The 24,578-nt window shown below is 44.8% G+C and overlaps 1 protein-coding gene across 4 annotated transcripts in view; it reads right to left on the bottom strand.

Moving 5' to 3' along the window:
• ppm1aa (protein phosphatase, Mg2+/Mn2+ dependent, 1Aa) overlaps positions 1–5,023 on the bottom strand; it is a 136,602-nt gene extending 131,579 nt beyond the window's left edge. For 2 of the 4 annotated variants that reach the window (XM_067991896.1, XM_067991895.1), the window contains exon 1: positions 4,759–5,019. The gene's annotated coding sequence lies outside the window, so the exon portion shown is untranslated. Of the gene's footprint in view, positions 1–4,758 lie in introns of all 4 variants that reach the window. The other 2 variants (XM_067991894.1, XM_067991897.1) reach the window with 2 other exon arrangements.
• Between the last annotated feature and the right edge of the window lie 19,555 nt (positions 5,024–24,578).

Genomic DNA, 24,578 nt, shown 5'->3' with positions numbered 1-24,578 from the left:
TAACTATAGAAACTCTTGCTATCATGTTTTCATAATCTATCTTCCCTTTCTTAATCAATCCTTTAGTTACTTTTTGCTGTCTTTTGAAGACTTCCAAATCTTCTATCCTCCCACTAGGTTTGGCTACCTTATATGTCCTTGTTTTTAGTCGGATACTATCCTTAATTTATTTACTTAGCCACGGATGGCTGTCATTTCTTTTACACCCTTTTTTCCTCAGTGGAATATATATTTTTTGAAAGTTGTAAAATAACTCCTTAAATGAACACCACTGTTCATGTACCGTCTTACCCTTTAATCTATTTTCCCAGTCCACTTTAATCAATTCTGCTCTCATACCATCATAGTCTCCTTTTATTCAAGCTCAGTATGCTTGTTTGAGAACCAACCTTCTCACCCTCTAATTGGATATGGAATGTAACCATGTTATGGTCACTCATTCCAAGGGGATCCTTAACTAGGACATTATTAATTAATCCTGGCTCATTACACAGCACCAGGTCCAAGGTTGCTTGCCCCCTTGTAGGATCAGTTACATACTGCTCAAGAAATCCATCCCTAATACACTCAATAAACTCTTCCTCAAGGCTGCCCTGCCCAATTTGATTTGTCCAGTTAATATGATAGTTAAAATCCCCCATAATTATAGCTGTTCCCTTATTACATGCCCCGACTATTTCCTTCAGTACCCTTCAGTTTATATTGCCTCTCTTCATTTTTCCTACCAAAATGCATCACCTCACATTTTTCTGCATTAAATTTCATCTGCCACGTGTCCACACATGCCACCAGCCTGTCTATATCCTCTTGAAGTCTATCACAATCCTCCTCACTGTTCACTACCCTTCCAAGTTTTTTGTCATCTGCAAATTTTGAAATTGTGCCCTGTACACCCATGTCCACGTCATTAATATGTAGAGAAAAGCAGTGGTCCCAGCAGCAACCTCTGGGGAACACCACTGTACACCTCCCTCCAGTCCGAAAAACAACCATTCACCACTACTCTCTGTTTCCTGTCTCTTAGCCAATTCTGTATCCATGTTGGTACTGCCCCCTTTATTCCATGGGCCGCAATCTTGATAAGCCTACCGTGCGGCACTTTATCAAACGCTTTTTGAAAGTCCATTTACACCATATCAAGTGCATTTCCCTCATCTACCCTCTCTATTACCTCATCAAGAACTCTATCAAGTTAGTTAAACACAATTTGCCTTTAACAAATCCGTGCTTGCTTTTCCTAAACAATTCACCCTCGTCCAAGTGACTGTTAATTCTGTCCCGGATTATCATTTCTAAAAGTTTCCCCACCACTGAGATTAATCTGACTGGCCTATAGTTGCTGGGTTTATCCATACACCCTTTCTTGAACAAGGGTGTAACATTAGCAATTCTCCAGTTCTCTGGCACCACCCTGTATCGAAGGATGTTTGGAAGATTATGGCAAGTACCTCCGCAATTTCCACCCTTACTTCCCTCAGCAACCTAGGATGCATCCCATCCGGACTGGGTGGCTTATCTAATTTAAGTACAACTAGCCTTTCTAGTACATCTTCTTCATCAATTTTTAGCCCATCCAGTATCTCAACTATATCTTCCTTTACTGAGACTCTGGCAGCATCTTCTTCCTTGGTAAAGACAGATGCAAAGAACTCATTTAATACCTCGGCCATCCCTTCTGCCTCCACGAGTTGATGATCTTTTTGGTCCCTAATCGGCCCCACCCCTCCTCTTACTATCTGTTTACATGAATGTAGAAGACTTTTGAATTCCATTTTACGTTGGCCGCCAGTCTATTCTCATACTCTCTCTTTGCCCCTCTTATTTCCTTTTTCACTTCCCCTCTGAACTTTCTATATTCTGCCTGTTTCTCATTTGTGTAATCAACCTGACATCTGTCATACACCCTTTCTTTCAGCTTCATCTTACTCTCTCTCTCTGGCTTTAGTTGCCCTACCTTTCTCCTTTGTGGGAATGTACCTAGACTGTACCCAAACCATCTCCTCTTTAAAGGCTGCCCACTGTTCAATTACAGGTTTGCCAATTAAGATCATGCAATCTTTGATTCCAATTTACCCAGTCCAGATCTGTTCTCATCCCACTGAAATCAACCCCCCTCCAATTAAGTATTTTTACTTTAGAGTGGACCATGTCCTTTTCCATAGCTATTCTAAACCTAAAGATACTATGATCGCTGCTCCCTAAGTGCTCCCCCACTGATACTTGCTCCACTTCATTTCCTAGAACCAAGTCCAGCTAATGGTGGGCCAGAAACATACTGGTCAAGAAAGTTATCCTGAACACATTTCAAAAATTCCTCTCCCTCTTTGCCCCTTATATTATTATCCCAGTCTATATTAGGATAGTTGAAGTCCCCTGTTATCACTACTCTATAGCTTTTGCACCTCCCGAATTTCCCTGCAAATTTGCTCCTCTATATCCTTCCCACTAGTTGGTGACCTATACAATACATGCAGTAGTGTAATGGCACTTCTATTTCAGACATAAAACTAATTATCCTGAATTTGTTTATATATAGAGTAGCATTTCTCTTCTACAAAAACAATGTTATTCTTAGTAATAAGTTTAAACTAGGTTAAGTCATTACAGCCTAGGTTTAAATTCCATACTTAATTAGATAATATTCTACTAATCCTTTTTATCAAGCGTAAGCTACTTAGAAAGACTAAGGATGACAGCAAGATACTTGGGCAAAGACATTTATTTTTAATATATAAAAGTGAAGATGGAATGTGATAGTTAGCATTCTTAAAACATGAAAAAAATCTTTTCATTATTTCTAGATAATTTGATGAGGAAAATTCCTCTACGATTCCAGTTCCCCAAAATATTTGTTTCATCAATAAGGTCAACCTTCCAATCATAGAATTAGAGTTGTATGAACACAGATGGAGTCTCAGATACAACAAAGCTGAAGCATGCCTTGTACTGCACTTCAAATTAATCCACTTCCACTATTCCACAGCTTTCATTGTTTTATTTTGTAAGTCGGAAGATTTTCAATTATAATGCAACTTTCAAGATAAGATCCCTTTTACCAATCAGAGCAGTCAAGCTGTTAACTAGTTAATTCCTTAAGATCATGCAATCTGAGATACATACAGCAGAATATATTGTTCTAAATCAAATGCAAAGTTAATAAGTTTCATATACAATAATAGCATATGTTCTGCACTTAAAAAGATCTATAATACATTACACTATATAGCTATACCTCCTATATACACCACGTGCACGTTCCCCTCCAAGTCACACACTATTCTGATTTGGAAATATATCACCCTTCCTTCATCGCTGGGTCAAAATCTGGAACTCCCTACCTTACAGCACTGTGGGAGAACCTTCACCACACGGACTGCAGTGGTTTAAGAAGGCGGCTCATCATCACCTTCTCAAGGGCAATGAGGGATGGGCAATAAATGCTGGCCTTGCCAGCAATGCCCACATTCCATGAACAAATAAAAATAAAGCATGTTTGTCAAGAAAGTCAACCAAATTTTGACAAGTAAAAGTAATAGTCAAGTGGTTAAAGAACAGGAGATTGATTTCACATCAGAAATGAAATTTAGGACATCTTCTTTAGAGCCCAAAGACAATTCCAGGTCCAATCATGCTCAATTCCAATCAAAGCCAGACTAGCATCTTAAATGAAAACATGAAAAAGTAGAGATGGGAATATTTGGATTAATCCTGCAGCATTTGTAAAATATGTGGGACATCTGCCAATCCAGGGCATTCAAAACAAGATGCTGGGGAAAGCAAAAATGTACCATTTATAATTATCCTGCAATAAGTACTTATTGTCTTTGTTAAATATCACAAGGAACACATTCAAGACCAACATAGTACAGAGCAGTTGACTGTGATCTGAGAGCTCATTTCAAGTCTACCCAAAGGTTCTGCATTTGTTTTGTTAACATTTGAGATATCCAAAATTGGAGATACAGGTGTTTTTTCTTTGTTTGTCCCATGAGGATTATTTCTATTCAATCTGGCCTCTTTTATATTTTGGTCAGCTATGATAAAAGTCTATCTCCATAAACCACCACTGTGGGGCTATGTTTTACCTATTTCAGAATCTGAAAATGTAACAAATTAATAATATATTATCTCATCCTCCTGCTACCATTTCAAGTTACTGTAACAGCACTAACCATTAATACGACTAGTTTCTTTGTATTTAAAATCCTATTGCCCAGTCTTAACAACCTGCTAGTGACATTTGGAATCATTTCGGAAGGTATCAAATATTACGAATTTTGCTTACATTGTGAACATTAAAATATCTGTTTGTGAATCTGACAGTTTGTGAATCTGACAGTTTGTGTGAAGTAACCCTACAAAATGGTAATCTATTCTCTCGAATACGGTTCAAGTGCAAATCATTTTCACCCAAGTAAAGGAGCAGTTATATAACACTAATCTGAATAAGCACACACCCATGAAACACCCTCCTGATTCTAACTTAATATCCAAGGATTATGTACAGGACCGGCCCATTTTTTTTAAAAAATCAACGCTTAAAACAAAGGCAGTAAAACTGGCTCTCGGCAGCCGCATAGATCCCGGGTATCTCGAATCCCAGCGGGAAGGAAAAAACCCGAGGGAAAAAAGGCCTCGACCCGAATTTCAATTTTAAGGCCTACGGTTTGACATGGCGCCCTCTCACGCCTATCCTGTATCCCCACGGCTCTGCTCTAATTGGAGGCCACGACGTGTGGTGCAGACACGGACACTCACCAACCCCCAGACAGACAGCGGAACGTCCTTCACCGCGAACGCATTCACCAGGAAGCAGGATCCCGATCTGTGGCAACAAAAAGAGGGCAAGACATCCCGGAGAGGTGGCAAAACGAGCGGCTGAATCACAGCAACATGGTCCCGTCTGCCTGGCGACAACGGCGGCTGCGCCGAGCAACCTGCTGCCGGCCCGCGCCACGGCACCCGGATGTAAATACCCAGCAGCTTACACGTCCTTTCAAGTGCAGGAGCAGTACTGAACATATTCTCTTTCCATTTCAGACACATCAACTTGCATTTATATAGCGCCTCTAACGTGGTAAAACATCCCACTGCGCTTCACAGGGATTTAAACACGAGGATGAGATTTATAATTTGGAGACATTGGGGGACTAGAAGCCAATGTACCACAGCGAGGACAGGAGTGATTTGGTTCGGGATTGGATACAGGCAACAAAATTTTGAACAAAGGCATAAATGAGAATTTCAGCAGCAGATGGGCTGAGGTTGGGGCGACATTATGGATGTGGAAGTAGACGGTCTTTGAAATGGAGAGGATACGGTGTTAGATGCTGAGCTTGGGATAGAATAAGATGCCACAGCTGTGAACAGTCTGGTTCATCCTGAGACAAAGGCCGGGGACGGGAATGGAATCAGTAGCAAGGGCGTAGAGTTTGTGGTGGGGACGGAAGACGATGGCTACAATCTTCCCAAAGTTTAAGTAGAGAAAATTACGGCTCATCCAAGACTGGATGTCTGGCACGCAGGCTGACGCCGCAGAGGCAGTGGATGGGTCAAGAGAAGTGGTGGAGAGGTAGATCTACATGTTGCCAGTGTACATGTGGAAGCTGACCCTATGTCTGCAGATGATGTTGCCAAGGACAGCATGTAGAACAGGAAGCTAAGGAAAGATCCTTGGTGGACTCAAGAGGTGGTGAGGGCAGGGAAAGTAGCCACTGCTGGTGATACTGTGGCTAAGATCGACTGGGTAAGAGTGGAAATAAGCAAGGGCAGTTACTCTGAGCTGGACAACGGAGGAGAAGCAATGAAGGAGGATGGTGGGGACGACCGTGTCAAAGACTGTAGAGAGGACAAGGACGAATAATATACCACGGTCACAGTCACAGTGGATGTCGTTTGTGACTTTGATTAGGGCCATTTCACTGCTTCTTGCCATAATACCCAATATTACATTAGCTTTTTTTATGGCTTTATCCACTTGAGGTGCTGCTTTTAATTGTCTGTGAACCTAAACCAATCACAATCCCTCTGTTTTATTATAATTTTTTAACCATAATGTACCACCTCACACTTACTGACGTTGAATTCCAACTGCCACTTTTTTGCTAATTTCACTATTTTATTAATATCCTCTTGCAGCTTACTTTGGTCCTCAGAATTATTTACTATGCCTCCTATGTTGAGGTAATGAGGATCATCTACCATTTCTAGAGATATTCACACTTGTGATGTTAAAATTACTTCCATTCATCAAGTACAGCATGGGTCTTAGCTAAACATGCATTGTCGGTCCAAAGGCTCCCAGACAAAGTGGGGATGGTGTGTTTTTACTTATTTGCAGTGTGTTGGAAAATAAATGTGCTTCTATATAGGTTTTAGTATTAAACAATGACAATATGGTTAACACAGGCATCATGGGTAAATGAAGTTAGCTTGAGTTAAAATACGTAGGCAGTCACTTAGTATCTGACATAAAATCAGCTACAAAATGGGAAAACATGATTTTGAGCAAATCAGCCAGAAGAGAAAGAAAAGCTTAAGCCGAGGGGTAATAGAAATTACTAGATAAAGAAAGGAATGAATTCAGTCCACAACCTTGAGAAAGTTCAGATAAGAATGAAGCCATTGCAATAATTATAGGTCTATTCCTGTGTTGTGAAAGGAAGTCAGTGTGCCACAGCTGGCTGAAAAAGGTAACAACAAGAATATGATTGTATAAAGGAGAGGGAGCAGATTAGTTAGCTGGCACATCGAGAGAATAGGATTTAGATTTGGATTTGGATTCTGACCCAGGTGAAGTGTTCCCAATGGTGAGTATGCAATGGCTAGAAAGCTCATAACTTGTAAAAGAATAGGTGTCATAGATTTGTAATCTATCTATGGATGTAATGCTTGGTTAAGTTTGGGTCGACTTTGGACCTAACAAAGTTATACACAGTATTAAGTGTCATGTGAGTTTCTTGAATCAACTGCCATGCCATTTGGTGCTGTCAACATTATTGATAGTTCTCATTTGTAGCTTGGTGAGCCAATTGTCGACACAGAGGCGGGGGTAGGGTAGTGGGTAAGCTTTTGGCTTTGTGTGTGGAAAAAGATAGTCTGTAGCAGGTTGTCAATTGTGGAACAGTGGGAGAGGGAGAAAAGTTTCACTTTCTCTTCAGTTAGAGAAAAGCTTTGAGAGACTTCAGGTTGAGGCATGAATTCATATGACCTGTAACTGGAAAAGTTAATATCGGTCAGAGATACTGACTTATTGGGATAAATTTTAACCTCAAAGAACGGGTGGGTTGGGAGCGGTGGGCAGTGAAAATTCTCCATTTTGGGAGCGGGACCCCATCCTGGCTCCAACATGCCGACTTCCGGGTTTGACCCAGACACGTCCTTCTGAAACCTGAAAGTCCCACCAGCACTTAAAGCCAGCAGGACGATATTTAAAGGGCCAATTGAGGTACTTAAAGATGTTAAATTTTTGTGGTTTGAACTACACAAGCCATTTTAACTGCTTCTGAATGTGCCTCCCATGGCCTCCGAAAGATGCCATGGAAACGGAGACAAGTTGCAGCCAGCACCCATTTGGACCTATTAAACCAATGATTGACATGTGAAGAAAAGGAGAGTTTTTGCAGCAGGACAATCAATTCTCTCAGACAAACTTTTGGCTGGGAGTTCTTTGTGTTTAGTCTGAGATTTCTTTGTTCACACTCAGAATTCTTATGTCCATACATATTTACCTACATTTTGGACCCCCTCAAACTGACAATGTCACGATGGGGAAGTGCAATGGATTTATTTAGCAGTACATCTGAGGTGGAGGCACATCATCATCCATGGCAGGCTAGGCATGCAGTTATGGGAGTTGCAAGTCCACAAGACAAAGGTATGCCACAAGGACCTGCAGAAGAGCAGAGATGGGACCAATGGAGGGGCTGCCATCGTAGGAGGCAGTACCCATGTGAGAGGGTCTACAGACAGAGTCTGAGCTTTCTGGATCTCTCTGAGGAGCAGTGCCTATGAAGGCTCAGATTGAGTCACCAGATGGTCGCAGATATCTGCACATTCTTTCTTGCACAGCTGCTCCGGCTGGGCTAGTGGACACGCATTGCCCGTCACAGTTAAAGTCACCACTGCCCTCAATTTCTTCGCCACCGGATTCTTCCAGGGCACCACTGGTAATCACCAGGATCTCTCAGTTGTCTGGCATAAGTGTATATGACAGGTCACGGATGGCTTGTTTGCCAGGGCATCCCACTACGTCAACGTCCCCTGCAACAATATCAGCCCGACTGAGGGCAGTGGGTTTCCACTCTCTGGCTGGCTTCCCACGGGTATAGGGCGCAATTGATTACACACACGTAGCAATCCGAGGACCTGCACATGAGCCAGGACTGTTCATCAACCGAGAGGGATATCACTCCATCAATGCGCAGCTGGTTTGCTTCCACCAGAACAGGTTTCTGCAGGTGTGTGCCAAATTTCCTGGCAGCTGCCATAATCCTTCATTTTGCGTTAATCCAACATCCTGGCCCTCTTCCACACACAAGACAGACTTAAGAGCTTGGAGACAAGGGATACCCCCTGCAGACGTGGCTCATGACACCTGTGAGAAACCCCACCAATGAGGCACAGCAGCGGTACAACGACAGTCACATCACCACCAGGTCTGTCATTGAACAAGCTGTTGAAATTGTGTTTGACAAATCTATTAGCATTTTTGCAGATGTAACTAGCAAGATCGATAAAGGAGAACCCGTGGATGTAGTATATTTAGATTTTCAACAGGCATTCGATGAGGTGCCACACAAAAGGTTGTTACACAAGATAAGGGCTCATGGGGTTGGGGGTGATATATTAGCATGGATTGAGGATTGATTAATGGACAGAAAACAGAAAGTAGGAATAAAGAGGTCATTTTCAAGTTGGGTGCTGCAAGGATCGGTGCTTGGGCCTCAGCTATTTACAATCTATATTAATGATTTTGATGAAGGGACCAAGTGTAATGTATCCAAGTTTGCTGATGATACAAAGCTAGGTGGGAAAGTAAGCTGTGAGGAGGACACAAAAGAGTCTGCAAAGGGCTATAGATAGGATAAGTGAGTGGGCCAGAAGATGGCAGATAGAGTATAATGTGGGGAAATGTGAGGTTATTCACTTTGGTAAGAAGAATAGAAAAACGGAATATTTTTTAAATGGTGAGAAACTATTAAATGTTTGTGTTCAGAGAGATTTTGGTGTCCTTGTACACAAATCACAGAAAGTTAACATGCAGGTACAGCAAGAAGTTAGGAAGGCAAATGGTATGTTGGCCTTTATTGCAAGGGGGTTGGAGTACAAGAGTAAGGAAGTCTTGCTACAATTGTACAGGGCTTTGGTGAGACCACATCTGAAGTATTGTGTACAGTTTTGGTCTCTTTACCTAAGGGAGGATATACTTGCCCTGGAGGCGGTGCAATGAAGGTTTACTAGATTAATTCCTGGGATGAGAGGATGGTCCTATGAGGAGAGATGGAGTAAAATGGGCCTTTATTTTCTGCAGTTTAGAAGAATGAGAGAGGATCTCATTGAAACATATAAAATTCTTAGAGGGCTTGACAGAATAGATGCTGAGAGGCTGTTTCCCCTGGTTGGAGAGTCTAGAACTAGGGGGCATAGTCTCAGGATAAGGGGTCAGCCATTTAGGACTGAGATGTGGAGGAATTTTTTCACTCAGAATATTTGGAATTGTCTACCTCAGAGGGCTGTGGATGCTCAGTCGTTAGTGTATTCAAGGCTGAGATCGATAGATTTTTGGACTGTAAGTGAATCAAGGGATATGAGGATCAGGCGAGAAAGTGAAGTTGAAGTCGAAGAGCAGTCATGATCTTATTGAATGGCAGAGCAGGATTGAGAGGCCGTATGATTTACTGTTGCCCCTATTTCTTATGTTCTTCTCCTTATGCTTAAGATGCGCCTCAGGTGCCTGGATCGATCTGGGGGATCTCTTCAGTATTCACCGGTGAGGGTGTGTAGAATAATAGTCGTGTGTTGTGTCCTGCACAACATCGTTCAACAGAGAGGGTTACAGGTGGATGAGGCCCATGTGCTCATGAAGTATCCGCATCTACCGTCAACATTGAAGAAGACGAGGAGTAGGACGATGGGCAACCTATCGGCAGAGCAGCGGCACACCTGGCTACTCATGTTGCCAGGGAGTCACTCATATTCGATAGATTCTCATAAGGAGATCTGCAAAGTGAAGATAGTGAAGTACTCAGACCACCTGGAACAACCACCACCCCCACCCCACCCTCAGCATCAAGTCTTGCTGTTCATGATGAGGCACATGCAAGGGCACTTTCACGAAAGGGACTCAAGAATGGACAAGACGTGGCAGTGGTGGTGACAAGTATGACATTTATTGTGAATGTAACAAAAAACAAGAGAAATGAAAAACATGACCTTTAGTCAGCCACCCTTGTGCATACTCTTGGTGATCACAAAACCTTTGCCTTCTTCTTCCTCCTAGTACTTCTATGGGGTGCATCCCTTGTAGCTTCAGCACAGGTAGTGGCAGGTTGCTCAGATCCCTGCCCTGACTGCTGAAGTGCTCTCGGCCTATGCCCTCTGCGCTTTGAAGCCCGTGAGGGCCCCGCCAAAGACTGTTCCATCTGCACCTGTGAGGGGCAGACCCGGGCATCAGGAAAGGAGGCAGCATTGCGGGTACTGGTTGTGGGGAGGGCAACGAGTAAGACACAGGAGAACTTTGAGTGGAGTCTCCACTTCCATGTCCCCTTTCACCATCATACCTCTCCAGGGCCACGGCCCCATCACTCCTACCACTCTGCTAGACAACAGCTTGGGGGACATCTGTGATGCCTTGTAAGGCCAATGCTAAAGTATCTGTCTCCCTGTTTAAGATGGCAGAATGTTGGTCACCCTGAGTCCGCACGGCCGTTGTCAGGGCCTGAATGGACTCATTTGTGAGCCGTGCATGAAGCTCAATGGAGGCTGCCGTTCTCTCCCTCGCAGACATTCCCGCACTTAACTGTGCCACCATTCCACTATTGATGGAGGTGGACTCCTCCATCCTCTCCGCTATTGTGGAGAGTGTGTGTGGCATGTCTTCCAGTATGTTGCAAAGATGCCTCTCTACCTCGATTCTCCTTCTCAAGGATGGCCCCCAGGGTTTAGCATCTGCGTCCAGCTGAGCAGAGCTTGGAGAGGAGTGCGCCCCTCGACGCGGACTCTCCACAGCTGCCCCTGCACCAGCTTCTGCTCGTGCTCACTTGTGAGTGGTGCATCACCAGGTGACAACCCAACCAACTCTCGAATAAGACCCACCAAGTTGTAAATGCCTGCGCTGGTGACTATGACGTGACAATACACCCTCAGAGGCATGGAATTCTTCTGAGGAATTGCCCTTGTCCAAGTCATCTGCTGCTTCAGCGATCCTGGAAGGCCCTGGAAGAGAACATACAGCGATGTTAAGAATCATCACAGAAGTAATGTTGCGATGAGCATCCTGAGGTGTGCAACGGGCTAATCATTGATAACATCAATTCATGTTGTATGTGAGGGATGTTAAAGTTCTGTCACCAGATGTTTGCGGGGTGCCAGCTTTGGCATCTCCAACAGCCAGGCGTTCCAGTTTCCAGCTAAGCTCCAAGGCCTCCTCCTCCTCCGCCTGTGTCAGGGCCACTATTTCTAGTGGCCCCCCTCCAGTCCGAATACTCTCCCTTGCATTTCTCTCACTCACATGTGAGTGAGTGAAGGTGGCGGGGTCACCCGATGGATGTATTGCTCTGGGTCAGGCTGACAATGAAACAGATGCATCAGAGGGTGAGTATTGAACAGATTCATCATACTGCATCAGGATTGGGTGAGTGGGAGTGGTGGGTGCACAAATAGGGTGGTGTGGAAGTGCACAGAAAGTGAAGGTAACTTGACACGGAGCCTTAAGTGGGTGTGAGGAGTGATGTGATGGAGTAGGCTTCATAGGGCAGAGTGAGAGGGGGGTGATGTGCACCACCGAATGCAGGTGAATCAGTAACTGTACTCACTTTTCCTGACCTATTAGGTCATTGAAGCACTTCCTGCACTGCATCCAAGTCCTTGAGATGGTGCTCCTGCTGGTCACCTCCTCTGCCATCTCGAGCCAGGCCTTCTTGGTGGCAGAGGCAGGGTGCTTCCTCTTGTCAGCCAGGTACAATGTTTGCCTCCTGCTCCTCACACTGGCGAACAGCAACTCCAGTGAAGAGTCACTGAACCGGAGTGCTGGCCTCATCCTCTGCTGCTCCATATTTGCTGATTTCTCCTTTCTCCCTCAAAACCCATGCTTGCAATTGCCCTTTAAATAATCCAGGCCCCAGCACATTATTTGGGTGCGCAGTTCGCCCGCTGCGCAGCTTGGAGACTTGAAACTCAGAAGTCACATTAAGGGCCTTCAAATGAGTCACGATTGCTCGAGAAAATGCATGAAATTTTTTTCCAGATTTCCCACGGGCGTACTAACCATCCCCCACCCCCCCCCCCCGCCCTGTGCTGAGATCCCACCGGTATGTTAAAATTTACTCCATGAAGTGAGGTGGACCCAACTTAATAATGACAGAAAGGCAACACAGAAATAAGACAAAAGTGAAACATTTTTCTCAAAGATTTAGCTTGGTATTGGTTTCTTTAATTCTGTCACAAGAATTAGTGAAAAAGAAAACAAATTTACTCACCAAAATCATGTCCCAGCTTAACTTAATTCAATGTTGCAACTATTGTTCAGTTGGTTATCGAGAAGTAGGCTTGAGGAGGAGCCTACTCTCTCAATTCAAATACAAACATGCTATGTGATGTGTTCCAATATGTCTGATCGACAGCTTTTTGAATTCAACAAAGAGTTAGTTAAATAGGTCCTTTTCTCTGGTTATTGTCATCATGGATATTTATTGTCCTGACTTTCCAAATCACTCATTTTGCTCTGGAGTCTTTGAAGAAAAGCTCTGTTGCTAATAGCTCTACAGAGAAAAAGATAAGACAGACAACTTTCATAGTTGATGAAGAAAGCATTTTAAAAGTATTCGCATAAAAACTGAAATGACTTCTAGTCACAGTTTCAACACTAGAATTATGAACCATTCATTTCTACTACAGATGGAGCTAGTTTAATGTAAAGCTACTGTAAATGTTATTTTCTGCTATTATTCACTTGTTCATTTACTTTTTAATAAATTTGCTTGGCATTTAAAGCGTAAAATAAGTTTCAGTGTCAGAGTTTCTCTTCTGTCTTTCAAAGATAAGGAGCATTCTGTGGAGGCATGTAATAGAATCAGTACCTGAAGTAATCTACAAAAATAACCTTCTGTTCATTATCCTGGCCCCAATATATTTGATCTCGATATCACGGCAAGTGAAACCACTTAATTATTCAAAGAAGAACAGGAGAGTTCTGCCAGTGTCCTGGCGAGCATTTATCCCACAACCATCACCACTAAAATAATGTACTTGGTCACTTATCTCATTGCTGTTTGTGGGGCCTCGCTGTGCACAAATTGGCTTCTGCATTTCGCTACATTACAACAGGGACTACATTTCAAAAGTACTACATTGGTTGTGAAAGGCACTATATAAATGCAAGATTTTTTTTCTTAATTTTCCCACACCCTATCCATTACCAAGACTACCAATATCCATCTCTGCAACATTACACGCCTTTGCTCCTACCTCAGCCTTTCCACCACTGAAGCGCTCAAGCATGCCCGTCACCTTTAGAATCAATTACTCCAATGTTTACCTTGCAGGATCCCATCTTTCACCTGCCATAATTTCTAACCTGTCCAAAACGCTCCTGCCCATATCTTGTCCTACATTTGGTCCCACTCACCCATTGCCCTTATTCTCACTGACTTATATTGGCTCCCTGTCTCTCAAGGCATCAAGTTGCCATCTTTAAATCTCTCGATGCCATTGAAAGCTGTTTGTAATTAAGTCACATTGAACTAATTTATTTCTGATACAGATTTATCTGACTGTAATGTAAACATTCTTTAACATTGCATATAAAAACCTCCAAACAGGGATTTTAATCCTAATTCCTGAGATTGCAGCTTTACTCTTTTTTTATTTGTTCATGGGATGTTCTAGGGTCAAGGATGTCATGGAGCGGCTGCAGGGCATTCTGGAGAGGGAGGGTGAACAGCCAGTATCGGTACCAACGACATAGGTAACAAAAGGGATGAGGTCCTGCAAGGTGAATTTAAGGAGTTAGGAGATAAATTAAAAAGCAGGACCTCAAAGGTAGTGATCTCAGGATTATTACCAGCGCCGCGTGTTAGAGAGTATAGGATCAGGAGAATAGACCAGATGAATGCGTGGCTGCAGGGATGGTGTAGGAGGGAGGGATTTAGATTCCTGGGACATTGGGACCAGTTCTGGGGAAGGTGGTACCTGTACAAGCGGGACGGGTTAGACCGAACAGGACCGGGACAGATGTCATCACGGGGATCTTTGCTAGTGCTGTTGGGGAAGGTTTAAACTAGAATGGCAGGGGGATGGGAACCTGAGCAGGGAGACAGAGGAGGGGGAAACAAGGATAGAAACAAAAGATAGAAAGGGAAGAAGCAATAGTGGAAGGCAGAGAAAAAAAGGGCTAAAAACAAATAGGGCCATAGTGCAAAATAAAACTAAAATGACTAGCAATCTTAAAAAGACAAGTCTAAAGGCATTGTGTCTTAATGCACGGAGCATTCGCAATAAGGTAGATGAATTAACAGCACAGACAGATAGTAACGGTTATGATATAGTTGCGATTATGGAGACATGGCTGCAGGGTGACCAAGGATGGGAACTGAACATCCAGGGGTTTTCGATATTTAGGAAGGACAGGCAAAAAGGGAAAGGAGGTGGCGTAGCGTTATTAGTAAAGGAGGAAATCAATGCAATAGTGAGGAAAGATATTGGCTCGGAAAATCACCATATGGAATCTATGTGGGTGGAGCTAAGAAACACCAAGGGGCAGAAAACGTTGGTGGGGGTTGTCTATAGGCCCCCAAACAGTAGTGGAGATGTAGGGGAGGGCATTAAACATGAAATTAGAGACGCATGCAAGAAGGGTACAACTATAATCATGGGTGACTTTAATCTACATATAGATTGGTCAAACCAAATTAGCAATAATAGAGTGGGGAAGGAATTCCTGGAGTGTGTACGTGATGGTTTTCTAGACCCATACGTTGAGGAACCAACGAGAGAACAGGAGATCCTAGACTGGGTATTGTGCAATGAGAAAGGATTAATTAACAATCTTGTTGTGCGGGGTCCCTTAGGGAAGAGCGACCCATAACATGATAGAATTCCTCATTAAGATGGAGAGTGAAGTAGTTGAATCCGAAACTAGGGTCCTGAATCTAAATAAAGGAAATTACGAAAGTATGAGGTGCGAATTGGCGATTATAGATTGGGGAACTTTACTAAAAGGGATGACGGTGGATAGGTAATGGCTAATATTAAAGAACGTGTGCAGGAATTACAACAATTATTCATTCCTGTCTGGCGCAAAAATAAAACAGGAAAGGTGGCTCAACCGTGGCTTACAAAAGAAATTAGGGATAGTATTAGATCCAAAGAGGAGACATATAAAATTGCCAGAAAAAGCGGCAAGCCTGAGGTTTGGGAGCAGTTCCGAATTCAGCAAAGGAGGACAAAGATTGATTAAGAGGGGAAAAATAGAGTATGAGAGTAAACTAGCAGGGAACATAAAAACTGACTGTAAAAGCTTCTATAAATATGTCAAGAGAAAAAGATTAGTGAAGACAAATGTAGGTCCCTTACAGTCAGAAATGGGAGAAATTATAATGGGGAACAAAGAAATGGCAGAACAATTAAACACATACTTTGGTTCTGTCTTCACAAAGGAGGACACAAATAACCTCCCAGAAATGTTAGGGAACCAAGGGTCTAGTGAGAGGGAGCAACTAAAGGAAACCACTATGAGTAAAAACATAGTGCTAGGCAAATTAATGGGGCTAAAGGCTGACAAATCCCCAGGACCTGATAATCCACATCCCAGAGTACTAAAGGAAGTGGCCCTGGAAATAGTGGATGCATTGGTGATCATCTTCCAAAATTCTATAGACTCTGGAACAGTTCCTACAGATTGGAGGGTGGCAAAAGGAGGGAGAGAAAAAACAGGGAATTACAGACCAGTTAGCCTAACATCAGTAGTGGGGAAAATCCTTGAGTCGATGATAAAAGATGTGATAACAGAACACTTGGAGGGCATTAACGGGACTGGACAAAGTCAGCATGGGTTTATGAAAGGGAAATCATGCTTAACAAATCTACTAGAGTTTTTTGAGGATGTAACTAGTAGAATAGATAGGGGAGAACCAGTGGATGTGGTGTATTTGAATTTTCAGGCTTTTGATAAGGTCCCACACAAGAGGTTAGTGTGCAAAATTAAAGCACATGGGATTGGGGCGAATATACTGGCATGGATTGAGAATTGGTTGACAGACAGGAAACAGAGAGTAGGAATAAACGGGTCTTTTTCCGGATGGCAGGCAGTGACTAGTGGGGTACCGCAGGGATCAGTGCTTGGGCCCCAGCTATTCACAATATATATCTTTGATTTGGATGAGGGAACTAAATGTAACATTTCCAAATTTGAAGACGACACAAAGTTGGGGTGGAATGTGAGCTGTGAGGAGGATGCAAAGAGGCTCCAATGTGATTTAGACAAGTTGGGTGAGTGGGCAAGAACGTGGCTGATGCAGTATAACGTGGATAAATGTGAGGTTATCCACTTTGGTTGTAAAAACAGAAAGGCAGATTATTATCTAAATGGCGATAGATTGGGAAAAGGGGAGGTGCAACAAGACCTGGGTGGCCTTGTACACCAGTCGCTGAAAGCGAGCATTCAGGTGCAGCAAGCAGATAGGAAGGTGAGTGGTATGTTGGCCTTCATTGCAAGAGAACTTGAGTCCAGTATTGTGTGCAGTTTTGGTCTCCTTAGCTGAGGAAGGATGTCCTTGCCATGGAGGAAGTGTAACGAAGGTTTACCAGACTGATTACTGGGATGGCAGGACTGACGTATGAGGAGAGATTGGGTCAACTAGGCCTATATTCACTAGAGTTTAGAAGAATGAGAGGTGATCTCATCGAAACATATAAAATTCTAACAGGACCAGACAGACTAGATGCAGGGAGGATGTTCCCAATGGCTGGGGAGTCCAAAACTAGAGGTCACAGTCTCACGATACGGGGTATGCCATTTAGAACCGAGATGAGGAGAAATTTCTTCACTCAAGAGGGTGGTGAACCTGTGGAATTCTCTACCACAGAAGGCAGTGGAGGCCAAGTCATTAGATGTATTCAAGAAGGAGATAGATATATTTCTTAATGCTAAAGGGATCAAGGGATATGGGGAAAAAGCGGGAACAGGGTACTGAGTTAGGCGATCCGCCATGATTATTTTGAATGGCGGAGCAAGCCCGAAGGGCCGAATGGCCTACTCTTGCTCCTATTTTCTATGTTTCTATGTGGGCATTGCTGGCAAGGCCAGGATTTATTGCCCATCCTTAATTGCCCTTGAGAAGGTGGTGGTGAGTCGCCTTCGTGAACCGCTGCAGTCTGTATGGTGAAGCTTCTCCCACAGTGCTGTTAGGTGGGGAGTTCCAGCACAATCTGTAACCTCATGGCCCGGCATATTCCTCACTCTACCATTACCAACAAGCCAGGGGATCAACCCTGCTTCAATGAGGAGTGTAGAAGAGCATGCCAGGAGCAGCACCAGGCGTACCTAAAAATGAGGTGCCAACCTGGTGAAGCTACAACTCAGGACTACATGCATGCTAAACAGTGGAAGCAACATGCTATAGACAGAGCTAAGCGATTCCACAACCAACGGATCAGATCAAAGCTCTGCAGTCCTGCCACATCCAGTCGTGAATGGTGGTGGACAATTAAACAACTAACGGGAGGAGGAGGCTCTGCAAACATCCCCATTCTCAATGATGGCGGAGTCCAGCACGTGAGTGCAAAAGACAAGGCTGAAGCGTTTGCAACCATCTTCAGCCAGAAGTGCCGAGTGGATAATCCATCTCAGCCTCCTCCCGATATCCCCACCATCACGGAAGCCAGTCTTCGGCCAATTCGATTCACTCCACGTGATATCAAGAAACGGCTGAGTGCACTGGATACAGCAAAGGCTATGGGCCCTGACAACATCCCAGCTGTAGTGCTGAAGACTTGTGCTCCAGAACTAGCTGCGCCTCTAGCCAAGCTGTTCCAGTACAGCTACAACACTGGCATCCACCCGACAATGTGGAAAATTGCTCAGGTATGTCCTGTCCACAAAAAGCAGGACAAATCCAATCCGGCCTATTACCGCCCCATCAGTCTACTGTCAATCATCAGCAAAGTGATGGAAGGTGTTGTCGACAGTGCTATCAAGCGGCACTTACTCACCAATAACCTGCTCACCGATGCTCAGTTTGGGTACCGCCAGGACCACTCGGCTCCAGACCTCATTACAGCCTTGGTCCAAACATGGACAAAAGAGCTGAATTCCAGAGGTGAGGTGAGAGTGACTGCCCTTGACATCAAGGCAGCATTTGACCGAGTGTGGCACCAAGGAGCCCTAGTAAAATTGAAGTCAATGGGAATCAGGGGGAAAACTCTCCAGTGGCTGGAGTCATACCTAGCACAAAGGAAGATGGTAGTGGTTGTTGGAGGCCAATCATCTCAGCCCCAGGACATTGCTGCAGGAGTTCTTCAGGGCAGTGTCCTAGGCCCAACCATCTTCAGCTGCTTCATCAATGACCTTCCCTCCATCATAAGGTCAGAAATGGGGATGTTCGCTGATGACTGCACAGTGTTCAGTTCCATTCGCAACCCCTCAGATAATGAAGCAGTCCGAGCCTGCATGCAGCAAGACCTGGACAACATCCAGGCTTGGGCTCATAAGTGGCAAGTAACATTCGCGCCAGATAAGTGCCAGGCAATGACCATCTCCAATAAGAGAGAGTCTAACCACCTCCCCTTGACATTCAACGGCATCACCATCGCCGAATCCCCCACCATCAACATCCTGGGGGTCACCATTGACCAGAAACTTAACTGGACCAGCCATATAAATACTGTGGCTACGAGAGCAGGTCAGAGGTTGGGTATTCTGCGGCGAGTGACTCACCTCCTGACTCCCCAAAGCCTTTCCACCATCGACAAGGCACAAGTCAGGAGTGTGATGGAATACTCTCCACTTGCCTGGATGAGTGCAGCTCCAACAACACTCAAGAAGCTCGACACCATCCAAGATAAAGCAGCCCGCTTGATTGGCACCCCATCCACCACCCGAAACATTCACTCCCTTCACCACCGGCGCACTGTGGCTGCAGTGTGCACCATCCACAGGATGCACTGCAGCAACTCGCCAAGGCTTCTTCGACAGCACCTCCAAAACCCGCGACCTCTACCACCTAGAAGGACAAGGGCAGCAGGCGCATGGGAACAACACCACCTGCACGTTCCCCTCCAAGTCACACACCATCCCGACTTGGAAATATATCGCCGTTCCTTCATTGTCGCTGGGTCAAAATCCTGGAACTCCCTTCCTAACAGCACTGTGGGAGAACCGTCACCACACGGACTGCAGCGGTTCAAGAAGGCGGCTCACCACCACCTTCTCGAGGGCAATTAGGGATGGGCAATAAATGCCGGCCTTGCCAGCGACGCCCACATCCCGTGAACGAATAAAAAAAAAAAAAAAAAAATTTTGACCCAGCAACGATGAAGGAACAGTGATATATTTCCGAGTCGGGATGGTGTGTGGCTTGGAGGGGAACGTGCAGGTGATGTTGTTCCCATGTGCTTGCTGCCCTTGTCCTTCTAGAAGTGTCGGGTTTGCGAGGTGCCAGGTCGAAGAAGCCTTGTCAAGTTGCTGCACTGCATCCTCTGGATGGTACACACTGCGCTAGTGGTGAAGGGAGTAAATGTTTAGGGTGGTGGATGGGGTGCCAATCAAGCAGGCTGCTTTGTCCTGGATGTTGTCGAGCTCCTTGAATGTTGTTGGAGCTGCACTCATCCAGGCCAGTGGAGAGTATTCCATCACACTCCTGACTTGTGCCTTGTAGATGGTGGAAAGGCTTTGGGGAGTCAGGAGGTGAGTCTCTCGCCGCAGAATACCCAGCCTCTGACCTGCTCTTGTAGCCACAGTATCTATGTGGCTGGGCCAGTTAAGTTTCTGGTCAATGGTGACCCCCAAGATGTTGATGGTGGGGGATTCGGCGATGGTAATGCCGTTGAATGTCAAGGGGAGGTGGTTGGACTCTCTCATGTTGGAGATAGTCATTGCCTGGCACTTGTCTGACGCAAATGTTACTTGCCACTTTTCGGCCCAAGCCTGGATGTTGTCCTGGTCTTGCTGCATGCGGGCACGGACTGCTTCATTATCTGAGGGATTGTGAATAAAACTGAACACTGCGTATTCATCAGCGAACATCCCCATTTCTGACCTTATGATGGAGGGAAGGTCATTGATGAAGCAGCTGAAGATGGTTGGGCCTTGGACACTGCCCTGAGGAACTCCTGCAGCAATGTCTTGGGGTTGAGATGATTGGCCTCCAGCAACCACTACCATCTTCCTTTGAGCTAGATAAGACTCCAGCCACTGGAGAGTTCTCCCCGATTCCCATTGACTTCAATTTTACTAAGGCTCCTTGGTGCCACACTCAGTCAAATGCTGCCTTGATGTCAAGGGCACTCACTCTCACCTCACCTCTGGAATTCAGCTCTTTTGTCCATGTTTGGACCAAGGCTGTAATGAGGTCTGGAGTCGAGTGGTCCTGGCAGAACCCAAACTGAGCATCAGTGAGCTGGTTATTGGTGAGTAAGTGCCGCTTGATAGCACTGTCGACGACACCTTCCATCACTTTGCTGATGAATGAGAGTAGACTGATGGGGCGGTAATTGGCCGGATTGGATTTGTCCTGCTTTTTGTGGACAGGACATACCTGGGCAATTTTCCACATTGTCGGGTAGATGCCAGTGTTGTAGCTATACTGGAACAGCTTGGCTAGAGGCATTGCTAGTTCTGGAGCACAAGTCTTTCGATCTACAGCTGCGATGTTGTCGGGGCCCATAGCCTTTGCTGTATCCAGTGCACTCAGCCGTTTCTTGATATCACTTGGAGTGATTCGAATTGGCTGAAGACTGGTTTCTGTGATGGTGGGGATATTGGGAGAAGGCCGAGATGGATCGTCCACTCGGCACTTTTGGCTGAAGATGGTTGCAAACGCTTCAGCCTTGTCTTTTGCACTCTCGTGCTGGACTCTGCCATTAGTGAGGATGGGGATGTTTACAGAGCTTCCACCTCCTGTTAGTTGTTTAATTGTCCACCACCATTCACGACTGGATGTGGCAGGACTGCAGAGCTTTGATCTGATCCGTTGCTTGTGGAATCGCTTAGCTCTGTCTGTAGTATGTTGCTTCCGTTGTTTAGCATGCATGTAGTCCTGTGTTGTCGCTTCACCAGGTTGGCACCTCAATTTTAGGTACGCCTGGTGCTGCTCCTGGCATGCTCATCTACACTCCTCATTGAAGCAGGGTTGATCCCCTGGCTTGTTGGTAATGGTAGAGTGAGGAATATGCCGGGCCATGAGGTTACAGATTGTGCTCGAATACAATTCTGCTGCTGCTGATGGCCCACAGCGCCTCATGGATGCCCAGTTTTGAGCTGCTAGATCTGTTCTGAATCTATCCCATTTAGCACGGTAGTAGTGCCACACGACACAATGGATGGTGTCCTCAGTGCAAAGCCGGGACTTCATCTCCACGAGGACTGTGTGGTGGTCACTCCTACCAATACTGTCATGGACAGATGCATTTGCGACAGGTAGATTGGTGAGGACGAGGTCAACTAGGTTTTTCCCTTGTGTTGGTTCACTCACCACCTGCCGCAGGCCCAGCCTGGCGGCTATGTCCTTCAGGAATCCGTCAGCTCGGTTAGTAGTGGTGCTACCGAGCCACTCTTGGTGATGGATATTGAAGTCCCCCACCCAGAGTACATTCTGTGCCCTTGCTACCCTCAGTGGTTCCTCCAAGTGGTGCTCAACATGGAGGAGGACTGATTCATCAGCAGAGGAAGGGCGGTAGGTGGTAATCAGCAGGAGGTTTCCTTGCCCGTGTTTGACCTGATGCCATGAGATTTCATGGGAGTCAATGTTGAGGACTCCCAGGACCACTCCCTCCTGACTGTATATCACTGTACCGCCACCTCTGGTGGGTCTGTCTTGCCGTTGGGACAAGACATACCCAGGGATGGTAATGGAAGAGTCTGGGTTGTTGGCTGTAAGGTATGATTCTGCAAGTATGGCTATGTCAGGCTGTGGCTTGACTAGTCTGTGGGACAGCTCTCCCAATTTTGGCACAAGTCCCCAGATGTTGGTGAGGAGGACTTTGCAAGGTAAACTGGGCTTGGTTTGCCTTTGTCATGTCCGGTGCCTAGTGGTCCGGTTTTATCCTTATTATGACTTTTTGTAGCGAGATTGTACAACTGAGTGGCTTGCTGGACCATTAAGAATCAATCACATTGCTGTGGGTCTAGAGTCACATATAGACCAGACCGGGTAAGGACGGCAGGTTTCCTTCCCTGAAGGACATTAGTGAACCAGATGGGTTTTTACGACAATCCGGTAGTTTCATGGCCACCATTACGAATACTCGTTTTTTTATTCCAGATTTTATTTAATTAATTTACTGCTCTAACGATAGTGATGTAGCCTCTGGGAGTTATAATCTTTCAGCTTGTGCTATTTCTTAAAGAGATACTGACTTAAAATAAAAATTGTCACTTTTTTTGGTTTTGGGTAAAGAGAAAAGCCAGAAGAACTGTGTCACTTTTATCATACTAGCATCAAATAATGATGCATTTCAATATGATTTTTTAAGGGTAGATACAAAGAAACTATTTCATCTGGTCGAGGAATCCATAACAAGGGTATAATCTTAAATGTAGAGCTAGGCCATATGGGAGTGAAATAAGGAAGCACTTTTTCACATGAAGGGTAGTGGAAATCTGGAACTCTTTCCCCCAAAAGGCTCTGGATGCTGGGTTAACTGAAATGTTCATAACTGAGATTGATAAATTTCTGTTAGGTCAGGGTATTAAGGGATGTAGAGCAAAGGCAGGTAAATGGAGTTGAGGTCCAGATCAGCCATGATCTAATTGAATGGTGCATGGTCTACTCTTGTTCCTATGAGAGGGAAAGAGACCTGGGTGTTATTGTGCATGAGTCTCTAAAGATGCACCAGTGTTGAGAGGCCATAGTGAAAGCAAATAGAGCTTTAGGATGTACAGCTAGAATGATTCATTCAAATAAAGAGCACCACAGTGTCCTTGTACAAGACCTTGGTTAGTTCCCATCTGGAATAGTGTCCAGTTCTCGTCCCCTTACATGGTGGGAGATATAGAAGCCTTGGAAAAGGTTCATCGGAGGGTCATTAGATTAATTCCTTGTTTAAAAACCCTTAGCTATCACGCTAGACTCAGGGAACTGGGTCTTTTTACTCTCGAAAAATGTAGACTTTGGGGAGACTTTAAAATGATGTAGGGACTAGACTGTGTTCATGTGGACAGATTATTTGAATTAGATAAGTTAGAGAGAACGAGGAGACATGCGTACAAGTTATGTAAACATAGAACTAGGTTAGATGTCAGGAGGTTTTTCTTTTCCCAGAGGGTCATTCACCTTTAGGAACATGTTGCTAGCTTGCGCAGTGGGTGCAGATTTACTGTATACATTCGAAAGGAAGGGGTGCAAGTTTCTGGAGGAGGCTGATATTGCTGCGTACAAAAGGTAGGATGTTCGGTAATATACTCTGTGGTCATTGTTATCTTCTGGAACTAGTTTTCGATTGCTATCTGGGGTTGGAGAGGAATTTCCCAACATTCTTTTCGCTGAATTGACCAATGTTTTTTTTTCACCTCTCCCAGGAGATTACATGGCTACCGGTGGGTGGGGGGAGGGTGGCTGGTGGTGGCGATGCCTAGTTGCAACACAGCTGAATGTGACAGACTCCATGGACGTTTTTCTGTCTATCTTTATCATATGTACGTATATGCTTTATAAATGCAAGTAATTATTTTCTTTATCTGAAAGGATTGACTCATGATGCGGTAGAGAATGTGACATATCCACAGTAACCCTAATAATTAACTATTGTTCACATTCAAGCCGAGAAACAAATGTTTGATTATACAAGGCATCCCAACTGAGCCAGATCCTGTCATTACCACACACTCACAGACTTCCAACAGAGGTCACTGGTTAGTGTTCAAGGGCCGGAATCCTGGCCAGTTTTTTTCCTTCCCCCTCCTTAGCCGAGTTAAGGCCAATCATGGCACCTCACTACCAGCCCAGTTGAGATCAGCACATTCCATGAATCAGACCTCAGACTTTCCAGGCCTAATTGGCACAGTATCACATAACAGTGCGTTTAACCACAGTAATTGTTTAAAGCTGATTGGGGCCTGCACAGTCCAAAAAAGCAGACAGCTGGTGGGCCATCACCAGCAGTGTAGACACTCAGGACAATTTGCAATTATTTCCCCCACTCAC

The sequence above is a fragment of the Heptranchias perlo genome, chromosome 10 (assembly GCF_035084215.1).
Source record: "Heptranchias perlo isolate sHepPer1 chromosome 10, sHepPer1.hap1, whole genome shotgun sequence".
NCBI classification, from domain to species: domain Eukaryota; kingdom Metazoa; phylum Chordata; class Chondrichthyes; order Hexanchiformes; family Hexanchidae; genus Heptranchias; species Heptranchias perlo.
This window is presented reverse-complemented; position numbering and strand designations above follow the sequence as displayed.